At 42.6% G+C, this 13,845-nt stretch overlaps 1 protein-coding gene across 3 annotated transcripts in view; it reads left to right on the top strand.

The window, feature by feature from the left end:
• The window catches only part of SULF1 (sulfatase 1), a 191,879-nt gene that overhangs the window by 56,531 nt on the left and 121,503 nt on the right, over positions 1-13,845 (top strand). The window contains exon 1 of one of the 3 annotated variants that reach the window (XM_045286507.1): positions 11,227-11,303. The exons of the other annotated variants lie outside the window; for them this stretch is intronic. The gene's annotated coding sequence lies outside the window, so the exon portion shown is untranslated. Of the gene's footprint in view, positions 1-11,226; positions 11,304-13,845 lie in introns of those variants that run through there. 3 annotated transcript variants of the gene reach the window in all.

Below are 13,845 nucleotides of genomic sequence, written 5' to 3'. Positions count from 1 at the left end.
ACCAGGGCCCCTGCTCATATTAGGACACGTAAGAGGTGGAGGGGCGGGTGGAGAAAGCATACGATACGGCACCGACAGTGACACCACAGCATGTTTTTCAAATGCCTATGCCACAGTTAGGGTAGAAAAAGTGTCCGGATTCTTACACAACATCGATGACTTAAGGGAGCAGAATGCCATTGCACAACCTGACAGCAAGCTGCGTTTTCAAACCGCTGCCTTCTTTTACAGGATAATCTTGAAAGGCGTCCTGAAGATTCTACTGCTTTCGCAGTAGAAAGTTGACACTTTTTTTTAAAAATCATTTTATTGGGGCCTCACACAACTCTTATCACAATCCATACATACATCAATTGTGCCCAGCACATTTGTATGTTTGTTGCCCTCATCATTCTCAAAGCATTTGCTCTCCACTTGAGCCCTTGGTATCAGCTCCTCATTCCCCCCCCCCCCATGAACCCTTGATCATTTATAAGTTATTATTATTTTGTCATATCTTACACTGGCATCTCCCTTCATCCACTTTTCTGTTGTCCATCCCCCAGAGAGGAGGTTATATGTAGATCCTTATAATTGGTTACCCCTCTTTACCCCATGCTCCTTCCACCCACCTGGTATCGCCACTCTCACCACTGTCCTGGATTCCCTGTATTTCCAGTTCCTATCTGTACCAATGTGCATCCTCTGGCCTAGCCAGATTTGTAAGGTAGAATTGGGATCATGATAGTGGGGGGAGGAAGCAATAAGGAACTAGAGGAAAGTTGTATGTTTCATCATTGCTACCCTGCACCCTGACTGGCTTGTCTCCTCCCTGGGTCCTTTCTGTAAGGGGGTGTCCTGACAATTCTTCAAAAGTATTATCAGATGCCATGTTAGGGCATTTATAGAGCTGATGAATGCTGCCTACAGAGGAAGTCTGATCTGTGTCAATCTTGTTCCTTGTTACACTAACTGCTATCTTCCAAGTTTAGGGTTCTTCTTTCAACTGTATCCTAATTTGATGTCATTCTCTATTTAGATTTTACAAGAGCGCACCAGAATTATAGATGGCTTTCTAAGTCATCCCTGGGATAATTAAGTTGTAGGGTCAAATTCTGTGACTTACATTCTGTTGTTATTGCATTGATAGGGCTAAAATTGACTGAGCCTACACAAATATTTATCATGAGAATTGAAGGGCTGCAGGTACTTGACATTAGCATCTTCAATTTAGCAAATCTTTAAAAGTGAATATTCATTTTTGGTAAACTATTGGTCTTCAGGTCGTATGTATATTCTGGACTAAGGCTGTTCTCTCTCATAAGCCACATGGAAATGTTGTTATTATTTTTTTCAAGGAAGAATCATCAGTGGAGATGCCTGTTTTTGTAGCCCTACAGGTATAGTGGTTTACTGCATGGGCTGCTAACTGCCAGTCTGCAGTTCGAATCTGCCATCTTCCACTTGGGTGGTGAGGCTCTCTGTGTCCAGATTCCCAGCCTTGGAAACCCACAGAGGCCGTTGCGATCTGCCCTATGGTGTTGCGATGAGCTGGAATTCACTCATGGCAGACCGTTGGACACGCGTTTGTGGGAGAGAGAGAAGGCTGTCTGCTCCACAAAAATGGGCAAAGCCTCAGAGATTCTATTCAGGGTCACTATGAGTCAGAATGGACCCATGGCAGTGGGTGTCTCTACTTGTTTCACGACTTTAATCTCAAATTACGAGGGAATTTTGTTATAATGCAGGGTACAAAGGAGATGGTGGCATCTCTGGGACAAACATATTTTAAATCAGCTTTGAATTGTCGCTGTAAACACGGGAAGAGCCATATTTTGAGAGCTCTTTTTTTGGCCGCTACAGTGAACTGTGAAGGTCAGTGGTGTCAACTCTTCTTGTTTACAAAGAAGTGATAATTAGGTGATGGGATCTTTGAAAGAAGACAGTTAGGTAAAACTGTAAAAAGCAACCAAATGATTTCCAAATGATCTGCACCATCCGAAGTCCCCAAGGTTTCAAGACATTCACTTTAAGGGGCCCTGGTGGTACAGTTCCTGGAAGTGCACTCGCAGGGAGAACGAGTAGGCTTTCTCCTTGGAAAACTCAGGGTGACTCTACCACCCAGGACTATGGGGTCGCTTTGTGCCGGCATCAAGTCTCAGGCGGTGAGTTTGGTTTTTGTCTTGTTTTTGGTGGCTTAGTAGTTAGGCTTTGGGCTGCTAACTAGGTCAGAAGTTCGAAACCACCAGATGATCTGTGGGGAAAAGATGGGGCTTTCTGCTCATGTAAAGAGCTGCAATCTCGCAAACTCACAAGGGCAGTTCTATCCTTTTCCATAGGATCCTTATCGCCATGAGTCAGCATCCATATGATGGCAAAAAGCAAACCCCAAACTCTGTGGCGCTGAGTGGATTCTAAGTCGGAGTGACCCTATAACTTTAGCGGCCTTGAAAACAACAAAAACAGCCCAAGTTTGTTCTCCAGCGGCAGTAGCATCTACAATGCAAGTGTTCTTTGAACTAAATCCATTATTTGCTAAGCAAAGACACTAAGTGTGTCTTTTATAATGGGATTCACCATCAAATTAACTTTTTTAAAACTTGATATGATTAACTCCTAGAAATGACCTAATGCCTTTTGCACATTACGATGTATTTATTACATACAATAAGACTATCCCACACGTCAAGTTCGCATGACAATATTTATAAGAAATTGCACTAGCTAGGTGTATAAGTGCTATGCTGTTCGGCAGTACACCAGGATCGTGGAGAAGGACCAGCCGCCATTCAGGTAGGTCGGTGCCCATGCTCTGTGGGTCCGCATTATCCAAGTACACTCCCAACGTAAGCGTGCCCTCTGGCTAGTCACGGTACTCCTCTGTCCAAGGACACTGTGCTGAGGGCTAGGAGGTGTGGGTTCCTGTTTTGGGCTTATTTTGACACTTTCTCCAAAATTGTAATCCAGGTATCTCCCTCTCAGGGAGGTTGTAAATCTAAGATAAAGAATGAGAAAGCACGTGAGTGGGCAGCAGATGCCGCGAGCTCCTCACACAGCTATTGTTAACGTTGTAATATTAAAAGGCTCAAGTGTAGCACGATAACCATTAGTTCCCATCTTACCGGCCTATTCCCAGCACCTTGCTATGCCCTCATTATCCTTTTAGTTTTATGTCTCTGCCAGTAAACTAATCCCAGTGTGTATTTTTGATGGTTGGCCAAAATTCAAAAATATTTCAGAAGGAAGGAAGGAAGGTTATAGAGTCGCTGAGGTTATAACTGCATATCCAGTCCATTAACTGCACCACACACACACACACACACACACACACACACTTTGAGACTGAAATACTTTACCAGGCTTAAGCAATGAGAGGCTGTAAACAGAAGTGGGGGCGGGGATGGGGAATCAGCATGGGTGTATGATACACTTGCAGTGGTTTGAATTCACCCAAGGATTGATGCCCATAATCCTTAAGATTAGAAAAGAAGATGTGTAAGATTCACTCACCAGGCACCACGTGACTGCTTGTCAGCATTGTGCGGATGGCCCCGTAGGGCTGTAGAACAGATTGAGGAGGTATCTGCACTGGGATTCCCCAGATGGAGGCCAGAGGCAAAATGTGACATTTCTCCAGTCACTGCCAGTGAAGGTCACACAGTGCCTTTCTCTGAGGGAAAGATTCAATTTTCTCCTTGCTTTTTCCATCCCCAAGCATTGGCTGAAAGGGGAGCCTCTTTTAAATGCCAGGCACTGTATCAGGTTAGCCATCCTAAATGCTGAAATGACCCTTGTGGGTGAAAGGAGAGAAATGTACATTTCTCATTTAGAAATCCACCTTTGTTTAGAGAACTTTTTCTCTGGTTGTGGAAATATTAAGACAACCTAGTAAAAGATTGATCCCCCAGTCCCCAAGTCACCTTGGCAGCAATACCACTAAGCTATGGACCAATGAACTAGGCTGAGCCCTTGGCACCTGTGAGTGTCTGAAAACAGTACTGAGTGGTGTGTTCGAGTGATGTGAAAATGAGCCTTTCCTACCTTAAGGAGCCTTTGAAGTAGTGGCTCATCTGCTTATAGTGGCAGCTTCTTTCTTTAGTCTCCTGTACAGTGGTGCGCCAGAGAAGTGTAGCAGCATGTTTGTTAGCACAGGTTTGAGATCCTGATTGTCTGGGTTTGACCCCCTGCTATGCCCTTTATTAGCTGTGTAACTTCATATGGGGGGGACTTTGTTTCCTCATCTGAAAAATGGGTACCATTAGTAGTACGAACTTCCTTTGACTGCTTTGAGGTTTGAATGAGAGGATGCGAACAAAGAGCTCAGAACAGCACCTGGCACTTAGTAAGTACTTACTGCATGCCAGCTGTTCTTTATAATTACTTATAGCGGAAATTAAAAATGCAGTAATGCACAAAAGCAGGCCATTTACAAACTCCCATAATGCCAGTCTGTCCAAACTTGCATATTTCCTACAAGTCAACACACAGACGGACACAATCCACCATGTACCAGGCATGATCGAGAAACCCATCACGAGCCACAGCTCCTTTGCAGAAGAAATGGGGGGTAGTCGTCTACATCATACATCAGCAGGATGTATGTGTGTGCTGCCAAATCCTAACAGTAGTGATATATTTCCATGCCCATAGAGTGCATTTGTAACACTTGTTGAGTAAGAATAACATGCTGGGGGGAAGTAATTTTCGAGCAGACTATCAGTATACATACATATGGAAAAGCCTATATTAAGTGCATTTAAAATTTTCTAGTTGCCGCTTGCTCTCTCCATCTGCCTGGCCTGAGCTTCATCCGTCCCATCACCCCCGCTGCCACCCACCCATGATTGAAGGAGTCCTGGTGGAGTAGCGAGTTACAAATTGAACTGCTAAGCTAACCACAAGGTCAGGGATTCAAACCCATCAACTGCTCCACAGGAGAAAGATGAGGTTTTCTGCTCCTGTGAAAAGTTACAGTCTCAGAAACCCAAAGGGGCAGTTCTGCCATGTTGTAATGAGTCAGGATCAGTTCAATGGCAGCGGGTTTCATTTCAACCATGTGTGTCCGCCTGTGAGTAAATAGAGCCTACTCATGACTAAGATGCTCCTTATGGCGCCTCTCGTGCATCACTGGGCCCAGATTCTTGGCCCCTCGGTAGGTTGGCTATTTATACTCCAGTCTGCATAGTTCTTGTTGCAGCTTCATGGAGCCGGATGTGAGCTTCACAAAAGTGTAAGATGGGTTTGCCCAGTCAAAACATTCTCCTAATATTTTGTTTACAAATTGTATACATTTAAAGAATGTTTTACAGCTATAACTAATTACTACGAGTCTTAGCTGTTGTGACACAAATACTGTACGTGGGTGGCTTGAGCGAACAGAAATTTCTTTCCTCACACTTATGGCTCACAGACTAAAAGGCACTGCCTCATCAACTTCCTTCCCAGGAATTCTTTTGTTCTTGGCCATCATTACAGCAGTCTACTTACCCAGTTTGCACCCTTTCTGCGTCTCATTGGTTTGCTTTGGTTAAAAAACACATAGAAATGTTTAGATTTAGGATATACGCTGTGTTGGTATGGCCTCATTGTTAGAATTCCTACATATTTGGGGGAACACAATGAAATCTGCATAGCTATACAATTTCAAGTTTGAATCGACAGTTGCAGTCTCCCGCTCTCTGAATTGTGACTCTGTTAAGATCCCTAAAGGAGCCCCAGTGGGATAACCGTGATGTGTTGAACTGTATTCCTCAAGGTCAGCAGTTGGAAACCACTGGCAGCTCCTCAGGATAAAGAGGAGGCTTTCTACTCCTCTAAAGAGTTACTGTCCCAGAAACGCACGGGGTGCATCCAACCCTGCCCTGTAATCACCGTAGCCAGAATCGACTTGGTGGCAGCGAGCTTTTGTTTGTGTGGTGTTGTGAACAGCCATTGACTGGCTTGTGGATTGGAGCAAACGTACGGTCCTGGGAGTCACGGGTTGCCTTTTTGTAAAGTGGGATGCCGGTATTCATCTTATTAAATTTTCTTTGTGAGATTCAAAGAGATGATGCATGCAAAACGCCACACCTCGGGGTGCTAGACTTTCCTCCAGGCAGAAATTGATTGCTCTTGCTCTGCCACCACGTAGACTTTATACTTGCATTAGGGTTCGTGTTTCAATCTCCTCTGTATCATCCTGAGTGATTTACCTGTACATGCCTCACATTAGATTGTGTGTATTTTTGAGAACTGTGGTATCATCTTCACATGCTCACTGTGCATAGTCATAGTACTTTGTAAATAGTCAAGCGCTCGATAAAGGTTTATGGCTAGTTTAAGAAACAAAAGTTGCCAATTTCTGGTTTAAAAAACATTGAGAATTTCCAAAAAAGGTACCCATGCTTGCTAGCGGTAACATGTTGTAGTCATTTGTACAATGTTTCTTCTGTTGGTTTACGTGTTTGATTATTTGAAAGCCTCCGGTGAAATGGACCCAAGATTGAAAATGGAGGAGGAAATTGTGGCCTACATCTGTCTTGTAGAGTTAGGTGAGAGAGGCCAGGGAGCTGTTCAGAAAGGCAAGTTCCACGTGGGGTAGTGAATGGATATTCTCAAAAGCTCTTTGCCACATGCTCATTAATGTCTCAAAAGTAGCTTGTCACTCACAGAGCCGTTAGAAAGAGGAACATGACCGAAAACATGACCCACTTCAGGTCTACTCGTGCAACCTTTCATGCCTGAGGAATAACAAGATGGAGGCAGGAGGAGAGTCACAATGGTGGCTAAATGTCTGAAATGAGGTGAGTTCATTGCAACAAAGCCCTCGTGGCTACCAGAGAGCAAAAGGGCAACACTACAGGCATCACCTGGTGTTTTATCAGCAGCTACTGATCAATCAGTGGGCAGCTGCCCAGGAATTCGGTGGAGCAAGAACTCCCTGTCATACTTGCTTCATTTCAGTCATATTTACAAAAAGAGAAACTAAGGAGCTATCAAATGTTTCTTTCCAGACTAAGACAATTAGAATTATATATTCCTAATAAGTTTTCTAGGAAGGGGCCCAAGAATGTTGCGTGTTGTTTTCTGTAGAGTTGATGAGAGGGTGAAAGTGTAAAGGGATATTTCACAAGACATGAGAACTTGGAGTTTGTCTCCAATCTTGAGCCTTGAGTAAGCCACTGAACTTTTCTGAGCCCCCTTATCCTCATCTGTAATATGAGGGATTTTAATAACCTATAGAACACTCCCAGGTCTAAGATACATGACAATTCTGTCTTCCATGAGCATTAAACCTTTCCTCTGGGCTTTATTAGGGAAATGATGACATGAGAATAAAGAATGAAAACAACTATTTTTTTTAAAAACAACTATTTTTATTTTCCCTTCCTCTAACCGTATATTTTCTTTTTCTTCCCTTTCAACAGTTTTAGTGGCATGTAATTGACATATCATACAAATCAATGGTTCAATCACATCAAGAATTGTATAACCATCACCACAAATCAGTCATGGAACATTCTCCCCATCCATGCACTCGTCATTACCAGTGCTGCATCCCCCCCTCCAACCTCTCCCACCATACCCCCAAGAAACCATTAATCCAGTTACTATCTCCATAGATAACCCTATATTTTCTTATTAACCCTTATTTTCCATGACCCTATATTTTCTCATCAACCGAGATGGAATGTTTGTTGATATGTCAATATAGTCAGATCCCTAAGTACAATTAAAAGGCCAACTTGAAGATGATAATTTATAAACAAGTCTATATTTATTTTATAATACTATCAAATAGTATAATACAAATGATATATATATGAATAGATAGATTCAAGAATAAATATTTTAACAGCCCTGCTTAGAGCTCTAAGCATGGAGTTTAAGAGCTTCATGAGGGAAAGAACTTAATGTGACTGTCCACAATAGAAGAAATTTGTCTTCCTTTTTCTGCTTATCAAGCCTATTTCACCAATTCTTATAAGAACAGTAAAAGCACTTCCTTCCTTGCAAACCGATAAAGGTGATATATTCAGGCCTGAAATTTTAATGAGGACTAAATTGGGGACTGAAGAAGGAAGGGGCTTAGGGTAAATGGTAATACTTGGGGTCGAAGGGAAAAATGGATTTTTACCATCAGGCACTTAATAGGCAGGAGATGGATGAGCATGAGGTTCTTTGATGGAAGAGACCTAGATAAGAGCTGAGAATATGTGGGCCTGGACCCTTAGACAGTCAATATGGGTTTAAACAGAAAGTAAGAGAAGAATAATGCTTAGTGATAAGGAAGTCAATGGGAAGTAGAGGAAATATGAAGGGATTGTGCTGTATTTCCGTTCTATACTTCCATTGTTTACTTCCATTGTTTGCTTTTACCTCCTCCCTACCTCATCACCATAGATTATAATTATCCTGATGCTGGTAACCTAGGAAAGTGGGAGGTTGATGGTTATTCTGAGAGGTTTTCAGAAGGAAGAAGAAAAATAAATATATAAACTAATTGATGAGCAGCGTATTGAAAATGTGTCATAGGTATAAAAAACACAACCCATTGCCATCTTGTGAAATCCTACTCAAGGCAAATCCGTATGTTATAGAGTAGAACTGCTGTGTAGGGTTCTCTTGTCTGTAATCTTTATGGAAACAAGTCAGGTCTTCTGTGACCCTGATGGGTGGATTAGAACCATCAATCTTTAGGTTAATAGTTGAGTACAAACCATTTGCACCACCCAAGGACTTTTATTATAAGTCTGTGATTTAGATGCTTCTGTTGAAGTACTTATCACATGGTATTTATAGGTTTGGGTTAGTTGAGCATCTTGGATTTGTGGATTTGCATATTTAAGTCATCTGGAACATTCGCAGTCATTCTTCAAACATTTTTTTAGTTACCTATCCCTTTTCCTGGGTCTCCAATGATATGTATCTTGCTCTTGTGTGCCATCGAATCCACCTGCCTCATAGGGTTTCCAAGATACAGTCTTTATAAATGCAGACTGCCACATCTTTCTCACATGGAAAGGCTTGTGAGTTTGAACCACCAACCTTTTCCTTTATTGGCCAAGTGCATAACCACAGTGCCACCAGTTTCCTATATATTTTAGACCACTTAATATTGAAATTGTTCCTCAAGTCTCTTTTTCAAAAGAACGGTCATTTGAGAAATTCTTTTGCTTCTTTTTAATAGTTTCTATTTATTGCTTCAATGTGTTCCTGTTTTCTTTACATCCTTGAACGTTGTGACAATAGCTATCTTAAAGATGCGGCTGTCTGCTCCCATAAGTTTCACAGCCTCAGAAACTGTAGGGGACAGACCTTCTGTAGAGTTCCTATGGGTCAGAATGGACTCAACAGGGCTGTTTGGTTTGGTTTTTATACTTAATTGAGTCATTGATGTCAATATCTAAATACTTCTATAACATGTGCTTTTTTAAGCAACAAAGAAAGATCTATTAATCTAATCAATCCAGGTAAGCTAGAGATCAATTATTGAGTCAAGCTCGTTCTATGCTAAGATTTCCTAAAATACTTTAGAGATAGAACCAACCAAACTCAATGCCATCAAGTGGATACTGACGTATAGCAACCCTGTAGACCGGGGTAGAACTGCCTCTGCCGTTTCTGAGACTAACTCTTTGGGGGAGTTGAAAGTCCTTTCTGTTTACCTTGGGAGTGACTGGTGTTTTTAAACTGCTGACCTTGCAGTTAGCAGCCAAATGAGAGTAGCCACTACACCATGGGGGGCTCCTGTCTCAGCGCTATAAGATGCCAGTATGCAGAAGCAAAGATTTTTCCAACATCAGCAGGACAATTGATGGCTCTCTGTTGAAGACTTAAGCATAACGAAGATTTATTTTTAGCATTGAGAACATGAAGCTGGCATGTATAGTATCCACCTTCAGGGATATGCATATGAAAGTGGAGCCTTGCATAAGGAAGACTAAAGAAAAATCGATGCGTTTGAACTATGGTGCTGGTGGAGAATATTGAAAGTACCATGGACCGCCAAAAGAACAAACAGACCTGCCTGGGAAGAAATAGTCAGAATGCTCCTTAGAGGCCAGGATGGTGAGACTGTTTCACGTACCTTGGACATCTTGTCAGGAGAGACCAGTCCCTGGAGAAGGATAGCATGCTTGGCAAAGCAGAGGCGCAGCAAAAAAGAGGAAAGTCCAAGGCAAGATGGATTGACACAGCGGCCGCGACAAAGGGCTGAACCAAAACCACTTGTGAGCAGGCTAGCAGGGCGGGACCGAGCCCTGCTGTTGCACAGAGGTCACTGTGAACCGGAACCTTCAGCGTCCTCTGCCTGTAAGCATCTAGCACGATTTCAAATGTCCAGACTCTAGTTTTATTTATTTACCTTAGTCCTTTAAAGGGACGATGGAGCCCTGGTGGTATAGTGGGTTAAGCATTGGGGGCTAACTACCAGGTCACCAGTTCAAAACCACAAGCCACTCCTATGGAAAGACTGGATTTTCTACTCCCATAAAGAGTTACAGTCTCGGAAACTCACACGAGGCAGTTCTCCACAGTCTTATAAGGTGGGGATGAGTCAGCAGCGACTTGATGGCAGGGAGTTTGAGTGAGTCTGGCGGCTTTTTATTTAAGTAGCAAGATTTTGTTTTTAAAAATTCTACCTAATTATTTTCCAATGATCAGAGTAGATTTCTAAAAAAACATCATAACGTTTGCATTGAAACTGCCATAAAGAATGGAGGTGGTGACAGAAAGCAGGTTTCTAATGTCATATTAAAGATTTTTCCCTGAAAACGTTATACATTTGAATAAGAGATGTAAGAAGATTGCTAGGTTCTAGTTGCATGTAGCATTGGTAGAAGTCTCTTACAAATCTGTGATGCTTAACATCTCTGGATGTGGGTATATCTCCTATCATTAAAGTATCTTGACTTTTTGTTATTTAAAGTGTCCCCCAAATTCAGAATATTCCAGTAACCTCCAACACATTTTTTAAATTGTTATTAGTTGGGATTTAATACTTATATCATTCTAGATTTCAATCATGTCATGTAGAATGTACAGCTGCTACCATAATCCATTTCCAAACATTCTTGTACAAAACATTATCGATAAATTCATTCTGATTCATCAGTCAATTCAGGATTCATACAGTATCATTCTTATTCTCTGGCCCACAGGATTCTTAGAAGTTTCTTTTGTTCATTTTTTACCATGCTTCTCATTTCTTTCCATGGAAAGCAGCCTTTTTTTCGGCGAAGGAACTCAATGTGCAGTGGATGTCAACTCTGCTGGCTCATTCTTCTAGTTCCTGTCAGCAAGTCACCTTTTCATTGGGGTTCTTTGATTAGGCAGCCTACCAGGTGAGAAGAATAATTGGATCTCCACATGCATGTTAAGGACCCCTGAAATTCTAATGCAGGATGACAAAAAACATGGTTCATTATCGAGATAAACGTTTCAAAGTAATGATTGTACTTGTTTAAAGTCTGAGGGAAATGAGGCTTAAAGAGCAGTGATTTAAGTCTGTGGTTCCAGAGCTGTTCAAACTAAGGGTTTGATTTCATTTTGTTTTTCTCCAACATTTCCCCTTCGGTTTACAGTCCCCGGTTAAGAATTTAAAGTGAACCTTTGCCAAAGCCTCAGGTTCCACCTGGTTTGGGGTTGAAACCTCATGAAGCCCCTGAATGTTGCATAGTTTCCATTTGAAGGGATCTCTCAGCTCAGGTTCTCTTTCAGGGTGAGCCAGGTTTACATGAAACGCCGCCAAGCTTTAGACGAACCTGCTCTGCGTTTTGATTTTATATCAGACCCTAAAATGAGGCCACTCACCTAATTCCATCTTTCAGAAAGCGCTTATTATAATGTCCCCAGAGTGTATAGAGTAGTTCCTAGAGGCTGAGACACGGCAACACCTTGTTTTAGTATATTGTGGGGGAGGATTTCTTAGCTACTTGGAACCCATTCTAATTGAGAAACCAGAAAGGCGTAATAATAGAGGCTCTAGTGTCTTAGGCATAACATTTGGGGGGAAAGAATTTCTTTTGAAGTCTCAACAAAAGGGTTTTTAAGTAAACAGTTCAGAGACACCAGGTAAATTCATTTACTCCTTTGTTTCTTCCTCTGCTTGAGCGTTCATTAATTCGACAAATATTCACTGAGCCCCTACTACATGCCCAGCCCTGTCCTGGGTAGGTGGAATACATTTGTGAACAAAACAGAAATCTTGACCTTTGTGGGTCAAATCACTGCTCTTTGAGCCTTATTTCACTTAGACTTTAAACAGGTTCTATGAAAATACAGCAGCAGCAGGAGACATTTGGCATGCAATATTTCCCAATGATCTATAATATATAAAGCCCATCCACAGTCCTCCAGTGACTTCTGATCCATAGCTGCACTGTAGAACAACATTGCACTTCCCTATGGGGGTTCCAAGGCTGTAATATATATGGACGCAGACAGCCTCCTCTTTCTCCTGCGGAGCGACTGTGTTAGGTTGGAAGTGTTAACTTTTTGGTAGCAGCCAAGTTCTTGACCACTGGGCCACCAGGATACCTTTTATACCATATCGAGAAGGCAGTAAACCCTAATGAATTGTCTTTAAGTTGATTCTGGCTCACAGGGATCCCGGGTGTGACAGAGTAGAAATGTGCTCCCTAAGATTTTCAACACTCTGATCTTTTCGAAGCAGGTCACTAGTTCTTTCTTCCAAGATGACTCTGAGTGGGCTAGAGCAGCCAACCTTTTGATTAGTAGTCAAGTGCTCAACAGCTGATGCCACCCAGGGAGAGCACATGGAAGGCAGTGAGGACTGCGAAATAAAGTAGACCACGCTTTAGAAATGAGGGTAGGTAGCAGTGTTAACAAAGAACAGAAAAGGAAAATAACGAGGGAAGCTTCATGGAGTAGGTGATGTTTGAACAAAGATTTGGAAGAACTGAGAAGGTAGCAGCAAGGTATCTTAAGGAAGAACATTCCAGACAGAGAACAATTGCAGCCAAAGTCCTGTGGTAGATTAGTACTTCCTTTAGAATAAAAGGAAGCACCAGCCCAAAGCAAATCCACGACGTCCAGTCATCTGACTGATGACCACCCTCTGTGTGGGTTCCGAGAGTGTGGAATCTTTACAGGAGGAAACAGCTTAATCTCTCTCATGTAGAGGGGCTGGGGGCGTTGAACTGCCAACTCCTAACCCACAACACTGCCAGGGCTTCTTAAAGGAAGCACTGGGAGACCAGTATGACTGAACTAAAGTAAGTAGACAAGAGCCAATGCAAATAAGGTCAAGCTCCAGCAGGCCAGGACCTGTAGCCCCCTCTTCCCCCCCCACCCCCCACCCCGCCCCTAAGGACACTGACATTTATTCACTCGGAGTGAAGCAGGAAGCCATCGAAGGGGGATGGGGCTTCTTCTGATGTAGGGTTTAAAAGGCTGTGGATACCTTGTTGAGAGAAAACACTGGGTGACCAGGGGTAAAAAGAGGAGACTTACTACGAGGCTGTTGAAGGGGAGAAAAGGGCTTGGGATTTGGTCGTAGCAGTAGAAGCAGTAAGCAATAGTCAAGATGCTTGCTGCTTCTGATGGGATAGCCGGCAGTGTTTCCTGACGTTCATGTGGAGTCAGAAAAGAAAAGAAGCAAAGATGATTTCACCTGGGCTAAGGACTGAGAGAATGGAGTTGCCGTCAACTGCGATGGAAAAAGGTGGAGGTGAAGAGTCTTGGAGAAGACGATGAGTGAGTTACTTTTGGGAAACTAAGTTTGAGATGTCTTTAAGACCTCAAAGTGGAGGTATCCTGTGCTAACCAGGTCGATGCTTTAAAATCTGGACTCGAGGAAGAGGCTTATATTTGGAAGTCAGGGATTGTGGATGAAGGTAGATTGCAGTGTAGCGGTCCCCCCCC

The sequence above is a fragment of the Echinops telfairi genome, unplaced genomic scaffold, assembly GCF_000313985.2.
Source record: "Echinops telfairi isolate 266 unplaced genomic scaffold, ASM31398v2 ScPeMD7_1;HRSCAF=3_0, whole genome shotgun sequence".
NCBI lineage: Eukaryota > Metazoa > Chordata > Mammalia > Afrosoricida > Tenrecidae > Echinops > Echinops telfairi.
This window is presented reverse-complemented; position numbering and strand designations above follow the sequence as displayed.